The sequence below is a fragment of the Cherax quadricarinatus genome, chromosome 85, assembly GCF_038502225.1.
Source record: "Cherax quadricarinatus isolate ZL_2023a chromosome 85, ASM3850222v1, whole genome shotgun sequence".
NCBI lineage: Eukaryota > Metazoa > Arthropoda > Malacostraca > Decapoda > Parastacidae > Cherax > Cherax quadricarinatus.
The window spans coordinates 14918964-14937446 of record NC_091376.1 but is presented as its reverse complement, the minus strand read 5'-3'; positions in this window follow the sequence as shown (position 1 = coordinate 14937446).

The following is an 18483-nucleotide window of genomic DNA, read 5'->3' as shown; positions in this document are numbered from 1 at the left end:
GGCTATGAGTGCAGAAGGCAAAGGTGATTGGGCGGACGAAGTGGAGGGCGTGGAAGAGAATTGTGTGACGCTACCAGTGGCTTCGGATGCTCCCCCGCAGGCAGACCCGGGTGTTGAGCAGTAGCCTGTGGGGGTGGGAGAGGCCAGTGACCTACAGGAGTTATCTGCACCCCTACAGGAGATGATTAAGTCTTTCCTGGATGTGCCAGCAGAGGAGATCCCCTCTGCAGACGGGAGAATTCTGATGGTTGAGGAGGACCTGATTGGGCAGATTCCAGGGCCTCTGGGGTCAGAGTCTGGCATGTTGCAGTTGCTGCAGGTGGAAGCTGAGGTGCAGAGGGAGAGTGGAAATACTGACATGGAGTTTGAGGGAACATCTAGAAAGAGAGCTGGAGGCTCGTCGGATGATGAGGTTAGTACTCCAGCTCAGCATTCTGGGAAGACGTGGGTGGGGGTGATTAAGAAGGGGCAGGGTCGTGCACAGGGGGGGAGGGGGTCAAGGCGGGCAAGAATGCACAGGAAAAGACAGGAGCAGCAAAAAGTGTAATAGACAGGACACAGAGACATAGAGGAAAGCCACCCTGTCTGAATCTTTAAGTGTCTAACTATAAACATGAATGGCCTTAGAGCCGATGTTAAGTTAACGAGTATGGTTGGAGGAAGTTTTGCGGCGTTTTAACACTGATGTGTGTTTTATTCAAGAACACAATTTTAAGTGTGGCAGAGAGTTGAGGCTGAACGGTTTTAGGATGTATGCTGGTAGTTCAGGGAAATTAAAGGGTGGGGTGGCAGTGGCAGTGAGGGAATCCAGCCCATTTCACGTGCTCAGGTGGGAAGAGGGGGGAGGGGAGGGTGGTGAGGGTGGAGGGGCTATGGGGCGAGATTAGAGTATGTTTTCTGGGGATATATATGCCGGCTGATAGAAACATACGGGTAAATGTGAATTTTGTAAGGGAAGTTTTGCTTTTCTACTTGCGGGGTTTACCCATGATTTCTATAATAGGTGGGGATTGGAACTGTGTAATCAGGAATAAGGATGTGGAGCCGAGAGGGGCAGGGTGTATGCTTGGGGTATTGAGGGCTTTGTTGAGGGATGCAAGGGTTGTAGTGATACTGGTCCTGTGGGGAGCAGCAGCAGGATAATACTGCACCACCTCTAGGGGCCCTTAACAACAACAACAGTTTGGCGTGCGTCATGGGCACCAACATATGGTGTGTGATTCTCTCCTACTTTATCCATTTATCACCGATGCAGATTACATGGTGAGTTTAAATATGTGGCCTGTAGTTATAACTTTTCTCTTGACATATGCAAGACATCACCATCCCTGTAGAAGCCATTATTAGATGTACTAGTCATTATATTTTGTTGTTGCAGAAGTACTATGAAGATTCTATGTTCAATAAAGCCTAGAGATAAGGCCTGTGTTTCTATCACAACAATTTATTGAACATAGAATCCTGGGCTACCTGGTGGTGATCCTACGCTAGACTACATCACAACGTGGAGCGTTTACTGAAACCTGAGAGGCTAGACTGTGACCCCAGCTTATCAACGGCCGCTCAGGAATGGAAGCACTGGTTTAAGACTTTCGAAAACTTCTTGGGAGCCCTTCCTAAAGAAGATCTAGATAAACTAAGTCTGCTCATCAATTTTGTGTCACCTAAGATATATGTGGCTATTTCTGAGTGTAATACCTACGAAGATGCTATCAAAACCCTCAAGTCTCAGTATATTAAACCTACAAATGAAATCTTTGCACGCTATCGCCTTGCAACTCGCCGCCAGCAGATTGATGAGTCCTTAGAGGAATACTTTCAAGCACTGAAAATTTTAGGTAAGGACTGTCACTTCCAAGCAGTGACAGCTGCTCAGTATTGTGAAGAGTCCATCAGGGATGCTTTTATCAGTGGCCTGCAATCACCAATAATAAGGCAGCGTTTATTGGAGAATAAAACTCTCGACTTAGCCGCTGCCTTTGACCAGGCAAGAGCTCTAGATTCAGCCCAGAAGAATTCTGAAGTATACAGTACCACTCAGCCTTCTCGAGTGGTAAGTGCTGCAATTCCTGACCAAGACTCTTGCAATGAAGTTACTGGGGAACCTGCCTCAGTGACAGCAGCAGCAGGTACGGTGTGTTTCTTTTGTGGTTTTTCAAGACATCCACGTCCAAAGTGTCCTGCTCGTGAAGCAATGTGCCATAAATGCCACAAGAAAGGTCACTTTGCTAAAGTATGTCGTGCTAATGCATCAACAAGAGCTAGTGCCTCCACACATTCCAGTGATCATGCTACTCTAGCAACAGTGACTTCTGCGGCTACTCCAAATTCACTGTCAAAGGCAGTTGTGAAAGTATTCATCAAAGGAACAGAAGTAGATGGTCTTATTGATAGTGGCAGCTCAGAGAGTTTCATCAACCTTGACTTAGTTAAACGGCTCTCCTTGACTCTACATCACTCATCAGGTACCGTTTCCATGGCATCAACATCTCTCTCTATTCAGACCTTAGGGTTTTGTAAGGTAAATCTCAGAGTTAATGGAAAGGATTATCAAGATGTACATTTAGCTATTCTGCCACAACTTTGCTCTGATGTTATCCTTGGTCAGGACTTTCAGAAGCTGCATGGTAGTGTCACCTTAACATATGGAGGTGAACTGCCTCCTCTTGTTGTCTGTGGGCTTAGCACTTTAAGGGTAGACCCACCAAAGCTGTTTGCAAATCTTACCGCGGATTGCCATCCTATATCAGCTAAGTCACGCCGCTATTCTTATGAGGATCGGATGTTCATTGAGAAAGAAACTCAGAGGCTGCTGAAGGAGGGTATTATAGAACCGAGTGATTCCCCTTGGCGTGCACAGGTTGTTGTTGTTAAAGATGGTTATAGGAAACGGAGACTGGCTATCGATTACTCTGAGACAATCAACAAATTTACACTTCTTGATGGGTACCCTCTACCTCGAATTGACGATACAGTGAACAAAATTGCTCAGTACTACGTGTTTAGCACAATTGATCTGCAGAGTGCCTATCATCAAGTCCCTATAAGGAATGAAGATAAACCATACACAGCGTTTCAGGCTAGTGATGGCCTGTATCAGTTTACCAGAGTCCCTTTTGGAGTCACCAATGGGGTAGCCTGCTTCCAACGAATTATGGATTCACTCATTCAGGAAGAGCAACTCATGGGAACTTACGCGTATTTAGATAATGTTACCATTTGTGGCAAGACCCAGGAGGAACATGATGCAAACCTTGATAAGTTTTTGGAAGCCGCCAAGAAGAAAAATATCAGTTACAATGAGGAAAAGTGCACTTTTTCAACTAAAAGGCTTAGCATCCTTGGTTATGTAGTGGAAGGAGGTTCAATATTCCCAGACCCTGAACGACTACGACCTCTACGGGAACTTCCAATGCCTCAAGACAAAAAGTCACTCCGAAGAACTCTTGGTCTCTTTGCTTATTACTCACAATGGATCTACAACTATTCAAGTAAAGTCCGCCCATTGAGTGCTACCACATTTCCTGTGACAAAGGAAGCAGAAGCCGCTTTCCATACTCTCAAACAGGACATTGAAAACTCAGTAGTTCAAGCCATTGATGAGTCCCTACCATTCGAAGTGGAAACGGATGCATCTGACATTGCCATTGCTGCAGTCTTATCTCAGGCAGGACGACCAGTAGCCTTCTTTTCGAGAACTTTTCAAGGATCAGAGAAATGTTATGCTGCTGTAGAAAAGGAAGCCCAGGCCATCATAGAAGCAGTTCGCCACTGGAGGCATTATTTAACTGGTAGACATTTCACCATAAGGACTGACCAACGGTCCGTGATGTATATGTTCGACAAGAGGCACAAAAGTAGGATAAAGAATGACAAGATATTACGCTGGAGGATGGAACTATCGTGTTATGACTTTGATATTCTGTACCGACCGGGTCAAGAGAACATCTCACCTGATGCATTCTCTAGGTCCCACTGTGGAGCAGCATGTCATGATTTGCAATCACTCTCAGCTCTCCACAAGGCTTTGTGTCACCCAGGAGTTACACGCCTGTACCATTTTGTCAAATCAAAGAACATGCCCTACTCAGTGGAAGATGTGCGACAAGTGATCAGAGCATGCAGAGTATGTGCAGAGTGCAAGCCAAACTTTCATCAGCCAGAGAAGACTCATCTCATAAAATCCACCCAGCCTTTCGAAAGATTGAATATAGATTTCAAAGGACCTCTACCAAGCACAAATCAGAATAGGTATTTCCTTAACATAGTAGATGAATATTCAAGGTTTCCCTTTGTATTCCCCTGTGCAAATATGGCTGCTTCAACTGTTATTAGTTGTCTTTCACAGTTGTTCTCTATTTTTGGTATGCCAGCTTATATCCATTCAGACAGGGGATCCTCGTTCATGAGTAACGAACTTCAGGAGTTTTTGGCTAGCAAAGGTATTGCCTGCAGCAGAACAACAAGCTACAACCCTCAAGGCAATGGTCAAGTGGAGCGGTTCAATGGTACTATATGGAAGGCAGTTACAATGACATTAAAGTCGCGCAATCTACCTGTTCAACACTGGCAAACTGTCCTACCTGATGCACTTCACTCTATTAGATTACTGCTGTGCACAGCTACTAATGCAACCCCTCATGAAAGACTCCTCAACTATTCACGTCGTTCCTCTACGGGAGCCTCCGTGCCCACTTGGTTATGTCATCCTGGACCCGTTCTCCTGAAGAGTCACCGTAGGATGAACAAGACGGATCCTTTAGTGGAAGAGGTAGAGCTCCTGCAAGCTAATCCACATTACGCCCACATTCGCTACCAAAATGGTGAAGAGACTACAGTATCTACAAGACATTTAGCCCCAGTTGAAATCCCTATTAGTGTGGAATCTCAAGATACACCAATAGATGTGAAAGATGCTTCGTTTTCTCCTGGAAAGCCCCTTGAGACTACCCCTATGGAAATAGAGGATTCTGCTCCAGCAGTTAGTCAAACCCCGCTGGAAAATATCGAACCTGGTGAAGAGGCTCAGGGGCTACGAAGGTCGGGACGTGTACGTCGCCCACCTAACAGTTTGGGAGATTACTGTCTCTGATATTTTAGAAGGGGGAGATTGTAGTGATACTGGTCCTGTGGGGAGCAGCAGCAGGATAATACTGCACCACCTCTAGGGGCCCTTAACAACAACAACAGTTTGGCGTGCGTCATGGGCACCAACATATGGTGTGTGATTCTCTCCTACTTTATCCATTTATCACCGATGCAGATTACATGGTGAGTTTAAATATGTGGCCTGTAGTTATAACTTTTCTCTTGACATATGCAAGACATCACCATCCCTGTAGAAGCCATTATTAGATGTACTAGTCATTATATTTTGTTGTTGCAGAAGTACTATGAAGATTCTATGTTCAATAAAGCCTAGAGATAAGGCCTGTGTTTCTATCACAACAAGGGTTTATGACATAATCAGGGGCGATGGGTGGAGAGTGGAGCACACGTTTATGCAGAGAGGTTATGCTGCCAGGTTGGACCGTATATATATAACTTGAAATATCACAGTAGAACGTGTAATGACGATTGATTTAGGTTTTTCGGACCATCGTGCTGTTTTGGCAGAGGTGGCATGGGAAGGGATGGTTCGTAGGTATGTGGGTTATTGGAAAATGAATGTGAAGCTACTTCAGGGGAAGGGGGAGGGGTTGTTTTTTAGGGAATGGTGGAGGCAACTATGGGAGGTTCGCAACAAAGAGGAGGATGTATTGGAATGGTGGGAGAAGCATGCTAAATTGCAGATTAAGGAGTATTATCAGCATAGAGGACGAGATGAGGTGAGGTGGAGGTTTGGTTTACAGAAATATTTTGAGGGGCAACTCAATGATTGTTATGAAGGGGGCGGGGGGGGCTAGACATGGAGAAATAGAGGTTTTAAGGGGAAGATTGAGGGATATACAAAATTCTCGTTTTGATGCGATACGTGTGAGGGAAGGATTAGAGGACGTGCTATGGGGTGACAAACCATCAGGATGTGTTTTGAGGAAATTTAGGAATAGGCAACAGATGACCACGATTATGGAATTAGAGGTGTGTAAACGGGTGGGGGGATATAGGGTGGGGCAGGTACTTAGTACCACCGATGGAATGAGTAATTATGCTGATTATTGGTTTAGGGAGAATTTTAAGCAGGGGGAGGGTGGAGGGAGGGAGGGAGAGCTTCTCTGGGAAGGAATTCGGGTTTTTTTAGGGGAGGAGGAGAGAGCGGTAATAGAGGGTAGGATCAGTGAGGAGGAGGTGGAGGAGGCGGTAATGAACTTGAGTAGGGGAAAAGCGCCAGGCATTGATGGAATTCCTAATGATTTCTATATTACACATTGGGATTGTATGAAGGAATGTCTGGTCTCGTTGCTTAACTGTATGAAGGAAAGGGAAGTGTTGGGGGAATCGCAGGGCACGGGGGTAGTTGTTTTGGTCTATAAGGGAGGGGGGGAAGGAAGACCTTGGGTGCTTTTAGAGCAATCTCCCTCATGTGTGCTGATTATAAAGTTTTTGCGAAGGTTTTAGGTAATCGAATGAAAAAGGTGCTTGACCGAGTTCTACATAGAGGACAGTGTGGGATTCCGGGTCCAAGCATGCGTGAGGGGCATGGAAGAATTAGGGATTTTGTGGAGGGTAGACAAGGGGGGGGATCTTGGGGATTGATTGGAAGCAGGCTTATGACTGTGTAGACAGACATATGTTGTGGAGTATTTTACAAAAACAGGGTTTTGGGGATGTGATTGTGCGGTGGGTGACTACTTTGTATATGCCTGCGAGGGTCAGGGTACAGGTTAATGGGAAGTTAGGGCTGCCGGTGCAGTTGGGGAAGGGTTTGCGACAGGGTTGCCCCTTGTCTCAAATACTCTTTGCATGCATGCAGGACCCTTTTTATAGGCTTATAGAGAAAGGAGTGTGGGAACAGGGAGAGGAGGGTCCTGGCAGATGTGGTATTGTGGGGTATGTGGATGACACCACAGTATTGGTGGGAGGGGAAATAGGATTGGGGAATGTGGGACGTATAATAGAGATTTTTGGTGGGGCGACCGGGATGAGGATTAATGGAGCAAAGTCTAAGTTATTGGAAGTAGGTACATGGGTGGCGGGAAGTTGGGGAAACTGTATGGGTGGAACGTGGAAATAAATGGTATAAAATACCGACACAATGGAAATATAAACACATATGCAGTATAATGTGATCCTTTATTGACTACGTTTCGCCCACACAGTGAGCTTTTTCAAGTCACAAACAGAACTACCTGGGGTGGAAGGAACGCGAGTATTTATAGTCAGGTTCAGAATGCTGAGGTCAGGTGGAGAATGCTGCATCTGATGATGTACCGAGTGGGGTTATAGAGTCTAAATTCTTGGGTAGCTTGGAAAGGAGATTGGATAAGTTTGTGAGCAGACCTTCTACAGTGTTCTTATGTGGGATAGCGATGAAGAAGTTTCTTGGCAAGTGGTTCAGCTATGTTATAGAAGCCACTATTCTGGTTGAAGTTGTCGGATATAGAAATAAGTGATGATTCCAGGATTCTTCGGTATTGAGTGTTGTCTTCTGTGGCGATAAGTCTTGAGTTTCTGTAGTTTATCAAGTGGTTGTGTGAATTACGGTGTTGTACGCAGGCATTCCTTGTGTCGTCAGACCTGCTTGCGTACTGGTGTTCTGAAATACGTGTTTGGAGATCCTTTGATGTTTCGCCCATGTATAACTTGTTGCAGTCATTACAAGGGATTATGTATACCCCTGCAGAGGGTGGAAGCTTGTCCTGTCTATCACTGGTAATGTCCTTGATGGTCGTGGTTGTGGAGGTAGATACTTGAAATGAGGTATTGGAAAAGATGTTGGAAACGCGTTTGGCAATGGAGTTGGTGGGGAGGACTATGTATCTCTTCTCGGCAGTGTCTTCTCTGGGTGTGTTGAAGATGTTTAATGCCCGTCGTCTGCAGTCTCTGATGAAGTGACGAGGATAGTGGAGTTTAGAAAATACTTGTTCAATCATCGTGCATTCTTCTTCAAGAAACTCATTGCTGCAGATTCTGAGTGCACACAGGAAGAAGCCTATAATTACACCACGTTTGGTTTTGGTGTCGTGCTGACCACGAACTTCGTTTTAAAGTCTATCGAAAACCCACCAACCAAAACGATCTTCTCCACTTTTACTCTCACCACGACACCAAAACCAAACGTGGTGTAATTATAGGCTTCTTCCTGCGTGCACTCAGAATCTGCAGCAATGAGTATTTTCTAAACTCCACTATCCTCGTCACTTCATCAGAGACTGCAGACGACGGGCGTTAAACATCTTCAACACACCCAGAGAAGACACTGCCGAGAAGAGATACATAGTCCTCCCCACCAACTCCATTGCCAAACGCGTTTCCAACATCTTTTCCAATACCTCATTTCAAGTATCTACCTCCACAACCACGACCATCAAGGACATTACCAGTGATAGACAGGACAAGCTTCCACCCTCTGCAGGGGTATACATAATCCCTTGTAATGACTGCAACAAGTTATACGTGGGCGAAACATCAAGGGACCTCCAAACACGTATTTCAGAACACCAATATGCAAGCAGGTCTGACGACACAAGGAATGCCTGCGTACAACACCATAATTCACACAACCACTTGATAAACTACAGTAACTCAAGACTTATCGCCACAGAAGACAACACTCAATACCGAAGAATCCTGGAATCGTCACTTATTTCTATATCCGACAACTTCAACCAGAATAGTGGCTTCTATAACATAGCTGAACCACTTGCCAAGAAACTTCTTCATCGCTATCCCACATAAGAACACTGTAGAAGGTCTGCTCACAAACTTATCCAATCTCCTTTCCAAGCTACCCAAGATTTTAGACTCTATAACCCCACTCGGTACATCATCAGATGCAGCATTCTCCACCTGACCTCAGCATTCTGAACCTGACTATAAATACTCGCGTTCCTTCCACCCCAGGTAGTTCTGTTTGTGACTTGAAAAAGCCCACTGTGTGGGCGAAACGTAGTCAATAAAGGATCACATTATACTGCATATGTGTTTATATTTCCATTGTGTCGGTATTTTATACCATTTATTTCCACGTTCCACCCATACAGTTTCCCCAACTTCCCACCACCCATGTACCTACTTCCAATAACTTAGACTTTGCTCCATTAATCCTCATCCCGGTCGCCCCACCAAAAATCTCTATTATACGTCCCACATTCCCCAATCCTAATTCCCCTCCCACCAATACTGTGGTGTCATCCACATACCCCACAATACCACATCTGCCAGGACCCTCCTCTCCCTGTTCCCACACTCCTTTCTCTATAAGCCTATAAAAAGGGTCCTGCATGCATGCAAAGAGTATTTGAGACAAGGGGCAACCCTGTCGCAAACCCTTCCCAAACTGCACCGGCAGCCCTAACTTCCCATTAACCTGTACCCTGACCCTCGCAGGCATATACAAAGTAGTCACCCACCGCACAATCACATCCCCAAAACCCTGTTTTTGTAAAATACTCCACAACATATGTCTGTCTACACAGTCATAAGCCTGCTTCCAATCAATCCCCAAGATCCCCCCCCTTGTCTACCCTCCACAAAATCCCTAATTCTTCCATGCCCCTCACGCATGCTTGGACCCGGAATCCCACACTGTCGTCTATGTAGAACTCGGTCAAGCACCTTTTTCATTCGATTACCTAAAACCTTCGCAAAAACTTTATAATCAGCACACATGAGGGAGATTGCTCTAAAAGCACCCAAGGTCTTCCTTCCCCCCCTCCCTTATAGACCAAAACAACTACCCCCGTGCCCTGCGATTCCCCCAACACTTCCCTTTCCTTCATACAGTTAAGCAACGAGACCAGACATTCCTTCATACAATCCCAATGTGTAATATAGAAATCATTAGGAATTCCATCAATGCCTGGCGCTTTCCCCCTACTCAAGTTCACTACCGCCTCCTCCACCTCCTCCTCACTGATCCTACCCTCTATTACCGCTCTATTGCCCCTCTATTGCCTCAAGTGTCTGAGGACCCTCAGATTGCTTTGAGTGCTCAGCCTATCCCTGCAATGTCTGCTAGTCCAAGTAGTAGTTTCTCCACAGGGGACGCTTTCTCGGAAAATGATTACTTGAAACTAGTAATGCCATCTCTTGTTGATGTCACATGCCGTCTGCAGAAAGACGTCTCTGTTGCGGCTAGTGCTCTCACTAGAGTGTCTGTTGTTGTTCCTAATGTTCCAGATGGTGATAACGTCCTAGTTGACAGTGATTCCTGCAAGGTCAAGGGTTTATTTGTTGAACCTTCCTTACACGTCGTAAGGGACAGTAAGATCCATTTATTCCTTGCTAACACGTCGGGTCACAGTGTTCATCTCAGAGCAAATACTAATCTCGTTGACCTAGTTCACTATCCTTACCCTGTTCAAGTACAGGATAATGTGCCACCTGACCAGTGGGTCGGTGCTATTTCAACAGGGCAGAGTTATCCACTCCTCCAGTAAGAAAGAACCGATCCCTTGTGTTCTGGTGATTCGATTCCTGCTCCAGGAAGATCTTATTCTGACTGTGAAGCCACCAGCACCCATCAGTGACTTTGTAATGAGCCAAGAATTACTGTATCGGACAGCCGAATTGGGTACTCCAAGCAGAAGAGTTTACCAGTTAGTAATTCCACAGTCACTAGTGAACGTAGCTGTACAGCTAGTTCACTATGCACCAGGTGTTGCACACCCTGGTATGGAGTGTTCTGTGAAACAAGCCAGAATGAAGTACTTTTGGCCACGTATGGCAACTGACATTTCAGAGTATGTTAAGAAATGTAGTGTTTGTATGCAACATAAAGGAAATGTCAATGGTCCTAATCCAATCCAAGTGCACCCAACCACTAGCGAACCGTGGGAAAAAGTTGCCCTTGATTTGTTAACCAATTTTAAGTGTTCCCTCCAAGGCAACAAACATTTGTGTGTTATGGTAGACCATTTCACCAGATATTGTGAGTTAGTTCCTATTGCAGATAAGACTGCCGAGACAGTAGCTAAAGCGTTTAAAGAACGCATTATCTGCAGGCATACCACCCCTAAGTCCTTAGTAACAGATAATGGAGGTGAATTCTGTAATGAGATTCTTGAAAATTTGTGTACTTTGTACAAGATCTCTAAATCCACCATTGTTCCTCATCATCCTGACAGCAATGGGTTAGCTGAACGAACCAATAAGAAAGTACTTGATGTTTTGAGAGCCACTATCAACCCCAGTAGTGAAACTTGGGATGAAGTCATACCAGATGTTCAATGTGCCATAAATTCTGCTTACAATGCTTCTATAGGTGATACTCCACATTATGCATTGTATGGTGTAGACAAGCGTTTACCCTATGAGTTGTTATATTCCACTCCGAAACCCAATTACAACCCTGATGATTTCGTTGCAACTCGTACAAGCATGGCTCAGAGTGTCTTTAGAAGAATCCGTGAAACACTTCATAAATCAACAGCAGAATTTACTAGAGTAACTAATAGCCGTGCTAAGCCATCAAAAGTTAAAGTAGGTTCAAGAGTAATGCTGACAAATTTCAACAAAACATCCGAAATGCCTAAGCTCGATCAAAAGTTGTTGGCCCTTATCGAGTTGTGGAACATATCTCTGGTAATAAGTATAAGGTTAGAGAAATTAGTACTGGTAAGTACAAAGAATTGCATTTAGATCATATGAAATTAGTATGCGATGTTGATGATATTGCTACCCAGACTAATGTGACAGATGCTGAAAATCCTCTTGACTCTGTACCCTTTACCTCAAATACTCAGTCAGATATTCAACCTGAATGTCGTTACTCCTTGCGTACTCAACAAGTAATGAGAAACCCACAAGTATCTTTTGTAGATACTCTTTCAGATCTCCCTCAGTCAAGGCATGTGTTAGCCATTGCAGAGGAATTCAATCCTCCCAGAGATGATAACCATTCTGCATATGTAAACCTCACCCTCGCAGAATTGGGTTTAAATGTACATAGTCTGTATAACTAGATGTCTGAGATGAAGGAAATTGTCAACTGTTTGTTATTAACTGATCAGTTTTTCAGAAATTTTTTTTTTCGTGTTCATGTTCCCTCCGTATTCTGAGAACTTTACAGTAATGATCTGAGTGCACCAGATGCCTTTGCTGTTAATTTCACCTTGTGTATATATATATATATATATATATATATATATATATATATATATATATATATATATATATACATATATATTTATTTATTCTTCCTCAGAATCCGTAGAGTGCGTGAATACAGATTGATCGATCAATTCCATCCCATAATGTACAATGATTTGTTCTTATAAGTTGTAATGCATTATGTTAAAACTGATTACGTTAACACCCATTACGTAAAACTCATTTTGTTAACATCCAGTATGATACCATCCATTAGTTCTAAGTTATATATGAATTTGTTATTGTATAGAATCAGCCCAGAACCACCTGCCTGTTCAGCCTATAGCATAGTAGTGTATGTCGGGATGACATACGTAACATGACTGAGCTGTCAGCATAGTTGCTGATCCCCTTATATGTGTGTATAGCATATCATAGTACCATCCATGTGTTTATATAGAAGATCCCTAGGCCTGTGACTGTATGACGTCATGGGATGCTCCATGAGTGAGCGGGACAGGCTACCTCGGCCTCAGTCGACGCATAGGCATAGGTGAAGGCAGGACATGGCAGGCTGGGCTCCCTCCATCTCCCATTACCACAGTCTGACAATATAGCATTACCATCCAACAAGTGAGTTTACCTTATCCATCATTCTCCTACCGAACCCCACACGACAGATGTTGTGAGTAGAGCGATGGGTAGGATGTGTGGGTGGAGGGCCGGGGATTTAACGTTGCAGCAGAGGGTGGTGGTAGTAAACACACTTGTGTAAAGTGTGGGGAGTGGCAGAAGTATATCCCCTGAGGTCGTGTGATATTCAGGACTATTTTCTTTCTAGTTCTTGTTCTTGTTTATTTCCTCTTATCTCCATGGGGAAGTGGAACAGAATTCTTCCTCCGTACACCATGTGTGTTGTAAGAGGCAACTAAAATGCCGGGAGCAAGGGGCTAGTAACCCATTCTCCTGTATATATTACTAAATGTAAAAGGAGAAACTTTCGTTTTTCCTTTTGGGCCACCCCGCCTCAGTGGGATACGGCCGATGTGTTGAAAGAAAGAAAGAAAGTTTCAATATCTAGTGTTCTGTTACCATATTAGTTGGTACCCTTCAGTATTGTCAAGTAATTACTATCTATATATTGTCATAAGTTTTTATTTATGTTAGTTATTAATTTATAAGTGAACAAATGTAAGATGTTGTGACGTCTAGTGCAAGTGGAATTTATTTTTGCACTGGGGAAAAGGGAAGGGGGGTGTAATTCAATTATGATTGGATCATAACGACATGTACTTGAATGTGTGTACACTGTATTTAGAAGACGGGAAGGATTGTGAGGATTGTCAATATTTGTATTAATTCTTAAGTAAATTTCATGGAATTCTGTGTAATGGCAATGTACACCTATTAGTCGGGTGATAAGTATAATTGAAATATTCATGCTTATTGTAATATTTTTTGATTGAAGAAATGGATAATCTGGTATTTAGCATTGGAGTAAAGAGATAAAAAGCATAGGGGATGGGGGTTATTTTGTCAGCACAAAGATGAACCTGCAGTGTGTATTTAGAAAATGGAAAATTTATATTTTCTGTGGCGGAGTCGATAAGGGGTTCTTTTATTATTTTATTTTTAATGTATTATAATGTATTTTTAAATAAAATATAAAAAAAAATTGTTACCAGGACACTGAGAGTTATCATCATTATTGTCATGGGAAGCACTAAACCCCCACATGGGTCGTACCGTAGCTTAGGTAATTTGAGGCATTCAGGTACGATTCAAGGAAAGGATAGGATCAATTTGTTGTATCAAGAGCCCTTAGAACGGCTCAACACGGCGTCAGTTGTGACGGCCCTATGAACTCTCGACAATTACTATTATTATAATCATATCCAAGCACTAAACCCTTAAGGGTCATACATTGCTGCAGTTTAGGGTGTGTTAAAGGTTTAAAATGCTTGATCAGAGACAAGCGAGGGTGAAGAGTTCCCAACATGTCGACTGACTAATGACCCCCAGACTAGATGACAGGACTATCATTCCTGTGTGCTTGTTAGTAACCACACCTGGTGAAGCGTTCCGAGTCAAAAGAATACGAACTACTCTCGTCCTCAGGTAAAACCTGATCACTTCTCATTCTCCACATGTTGTATACTTCATTCAGGTTTAGCGATTCCTCATGAATATATGATATACAACAAGTCCATAGCCTTTGGAGCGGATGCCCAATTTTTCTTAGAATTTTGAAGCAAAAAACTAGTTATGCATTACATAAATACAATAATATTTAGAAAAAAATAAAGCCTGATACTAATCATCAAGGATACTAGGCTGTTTATGTTTATAAATTAGGTCTATAGACCTAAGCACTAAATTACTGTTAACCACTCTTATATTAAAGAATAAGACATATGCAACTGCTATCTTTGTTTCTAAAACATTTTGCCTACACAGTAGGCCTCTTTAGAGGTGAGCAAATATAAAGACATCAGATGCAGTGATCAGTCCACCAACCTTGAAGTAGTAGTCTCGAGGTGGTGAGTCCCTCAGCTGTACATTGTTCGAGACTATGGAGCTGAACATTTACCCAGGCTGAGGGACTGACCACCTTGAATTATTATTATAATCAAGGGGAAGCGCTAAACCCGGAGGATTATACATCGCCTGGAGGGGGGGGGATGTGGAAGGCATTCAGGCTTAATTCGGGGAACTGGAGCACAGATCCAATTCCCTAAATCAAGAGCCCCTCACCAACATCAAGGAACCTTCCTTGAGGGGTTGACCACCTTGAAACATCTACTTCAAAGGTAATGAACTGATCACATCTTCACCTCTCCACTGCTGCTGTCTCCATATTTACACACCTTTGTATTCAACTAAAGAAGCCTACTGCACAGACGGGCAAAACGTTTTAGAAATAAGGATAACAGTTGTGTATGTGCCTTATCCAGCTGTCAGTACTGAATGCCATTATTAGCTTACAATAGCTTACACAAGGCATTGTTAGCTTACATAAGGCATAGCCTCCCCTGAAAACCCGCCCAGGAGCATCAGCCTAACCTAACACTTTTCATGCCCATCATTGTTGGTAAGGTTTGTCGGGAAACAGAACAAGTGTTTCCTGACGCGGGTCTTAGTTGATGACTCGACGTTCGAGCTTCTGGTCATCTGACCGAGGCCTTCCGCTGGCTTACCGGCCAACCCTTTTATAAATTATGATCATGGTTATAACCATTTTTTATTATCCCGGTCATATTAACACAGGAAAGAAAATAAAAAACAAAAACAAAGTCTGTATAATAATGTTTAAATATTATATTTTGTATATATAGCATTAAATGTTTGAGCTTTACAATGCTTAATGATTTAATATATACACGAGGGAGTCATAACTGTCAGCCTTATACCTGCGCTGCAAACTTCACCTGTTGAATAGAGGGAAGAATTACAATCATAGAAGGAAAATCAAGCCAGTGAACACCTTCGTCAACAAAGTCAGCTGGTGTTGCACATGTGACTCTCTCATCAATTTGTCGATACTTAATAACACTGAATTACCTCAGTTATCTACGTTAATACACATCATTCATATGTGGTAAAAGACACTTGTGTACAGTTCAGGACATGTATTATAGGAAACGTTTCGCCACGAGAGTCTTCAGTCCTTATATAGAGATAACTAAGAAATGAATTTATATATATATATATATATATATATATATATATATATATATATATATATATATATATATATATATATATATATATATGCAACAAGATCACAGTAAACAGGTGATTTTAAAATATGCAAAACAACCACTCTGAAAGAATAGAGAAATTCCAAGCGCTTTCGTGACTACTCACATTATCAAGGAACTATGATAATGTGAGTAGTCACGAAAGCACTTGGAATTTCTCTATTCTTTCAGAGTGGTTGTTTTGCATATATAATTATATATTATATATATATTCTTAGTTATCTTCGTATTAGAACTGCAGAAGCCGCTCGTGGCGAAACGTTTCCTATAATACATGTCCTGAACTGTACACAAGTGTCTTTCCACATACTGTCCGTATCACCATAATATTTCTCATATGCATTATTTATAACTAATGTGGAGTTTAGTATTAATGTACCAACAATATGTTAGGTAAAAGGACACAGGTGTAACTAATGCCACAATAAAATGTCACATTAGTTACACTTGTGTCCTTTCGCCTAAAATGGTGAGTTTTTCCTTAAAATATATAGAAACCTGGGTTTTAGAAAACTGCTGGGAGTCGCATCAGAGGATACGACCGAAAACAAATAAGCCACAGAGCTTGGCTTCTCTGGGTTAATAACACTATGGAGTAATGAGACATATTTCTGCCAACTCTAAGTGTCAGATAAGTTATTATTTTTATTAACACATCGGCCGTCTCCCACCAAGATGGGTGACCAGAAAAAGAAAAACTTTCACCATCATTCACTCCATTACTGTCTTGCCAGAGGTGTGCTTTACACTGCAGTTATAGAACTGCAACATTAACACCCCTCCTTCAGAGTGCCAGCTACACTGAATATGGACAAAGGCACGTGAACAAAGGCACGTGAACAAAGGCACGTGAACAAAGACACGTGAACAAAGGCACGTGAACAAAGGCACGTGAACAAAGGCACGTGAACAAAGACACGTGAACAAAGACACGTGGACAAAGACACGTGGACAAAGGCACGTGAACAAAGGTATGTGAACAAAGGTACATGAACAAAGGCACGTGAACAAAGACACGTGGACAAAGGTATGTGAGCAAAGGCATACGAACAAAGGCACGTGACCAAAGGCACAAATCTTAAGAACAAGCAAGCCTTTATTTGGATATAGTTCTCATTGCATTCGTGGGTAAGCGTTAAACCCGTAGGGATCATACAGCACCTGAAACATGAGAGGCAGGTGCCACTGACGATGTTTCGCCCTTGAACGATGTCTTGCTTTTGAACTGTTTCACTCTTGAACGATGTTTTGCTCTTAAACGATGTTTCACTCTTGGACGATGTTTCACCCTTGAACGATGTTTCGCTCTTGAACGATGTTTCGCTCTTGAACGATGTTTCGCCCTTGGACAAAGTTTCGCTCTTGAACGATGTTTTGCTCTTCAACGATGTTTCACTCTTGAACGATGTTTCGCCCTTGAACACTGTTTTGCTCTTGAACAATGTTTTGCTCTTGAACAATGTTTTGCTCTTCAACGATGTTTCGCTCTTGAACGATGTTTCGCTCTTGAACGATGTTTCGCCCTTGGACAAAGTTTCGCTCTTGAACGATGTTTTGCTCTTCAACGATGTTTCACTCTTGAACGATGTCTCGACCTTGAACAGTTTAGCTCTAGAACGATGTTTCACTCTTGGACGATGTTTCGCCCTTGAACGATGTTTCACTCTTGAACGATGCTTCACTCTTGAACGATGCTTCACTCTTGAACGATGTTTCACCCTTGAACGATGTTTCACTCTTGGACGATGTTTCACTCTTGAACGATATTTCACTCTTGAATGGTGTTTCACTCTTGAACGATGTTTCACCCTTGAACGATGTTTCGCTCTTGAGCGATGTTTCACTCTTAAATGATACATTTGAACAATGTTTCATTCCAATGCGATGGAAATGCTGTCCCTTTCCCTGTCTGCTTGCATCTTTGTCCACACATTTGTCGACGTTTCGCCCTTCAAAACCATCGAAAAAAAGGTAACTGAAAATTATGTATGAGCAACACTACGATATTTTAATCTCATACATAAAAATTGGGAAATATGATAATGATAATTTACTTGGATTATGATGATAATTCCTGGGACATTTTAAATATTTTGGTACAGTATTTGTATGATGTTATGGTACAGTATATATGATGTTATGGTACAGTATATATGGTGTTATGGTACAGTATATATGTTATGGTACAGTATATATGTTATGGTACAGTATATATGTTATGGTACAGTATATATGATGTTATGGTACAGTATATATGATGCTATGGTACAGTATATATGATGTTATGGTACAGTATATATGATATTATGGTACAGTATATATGATGTTATGGTACAGTATATATGTTATGGTACAGTATATATGTTATGGTACAGTATATATGTTATGGTACAGTATATATGATGTTATGGTACAGTATATATGTTATGGTACAGTATATATGTTATGGTACAGTATATATGATGTTATGGTACAGTATATATGATGCTATGGTACAGTATATATGATGTTATGGTACAGTATATATGAT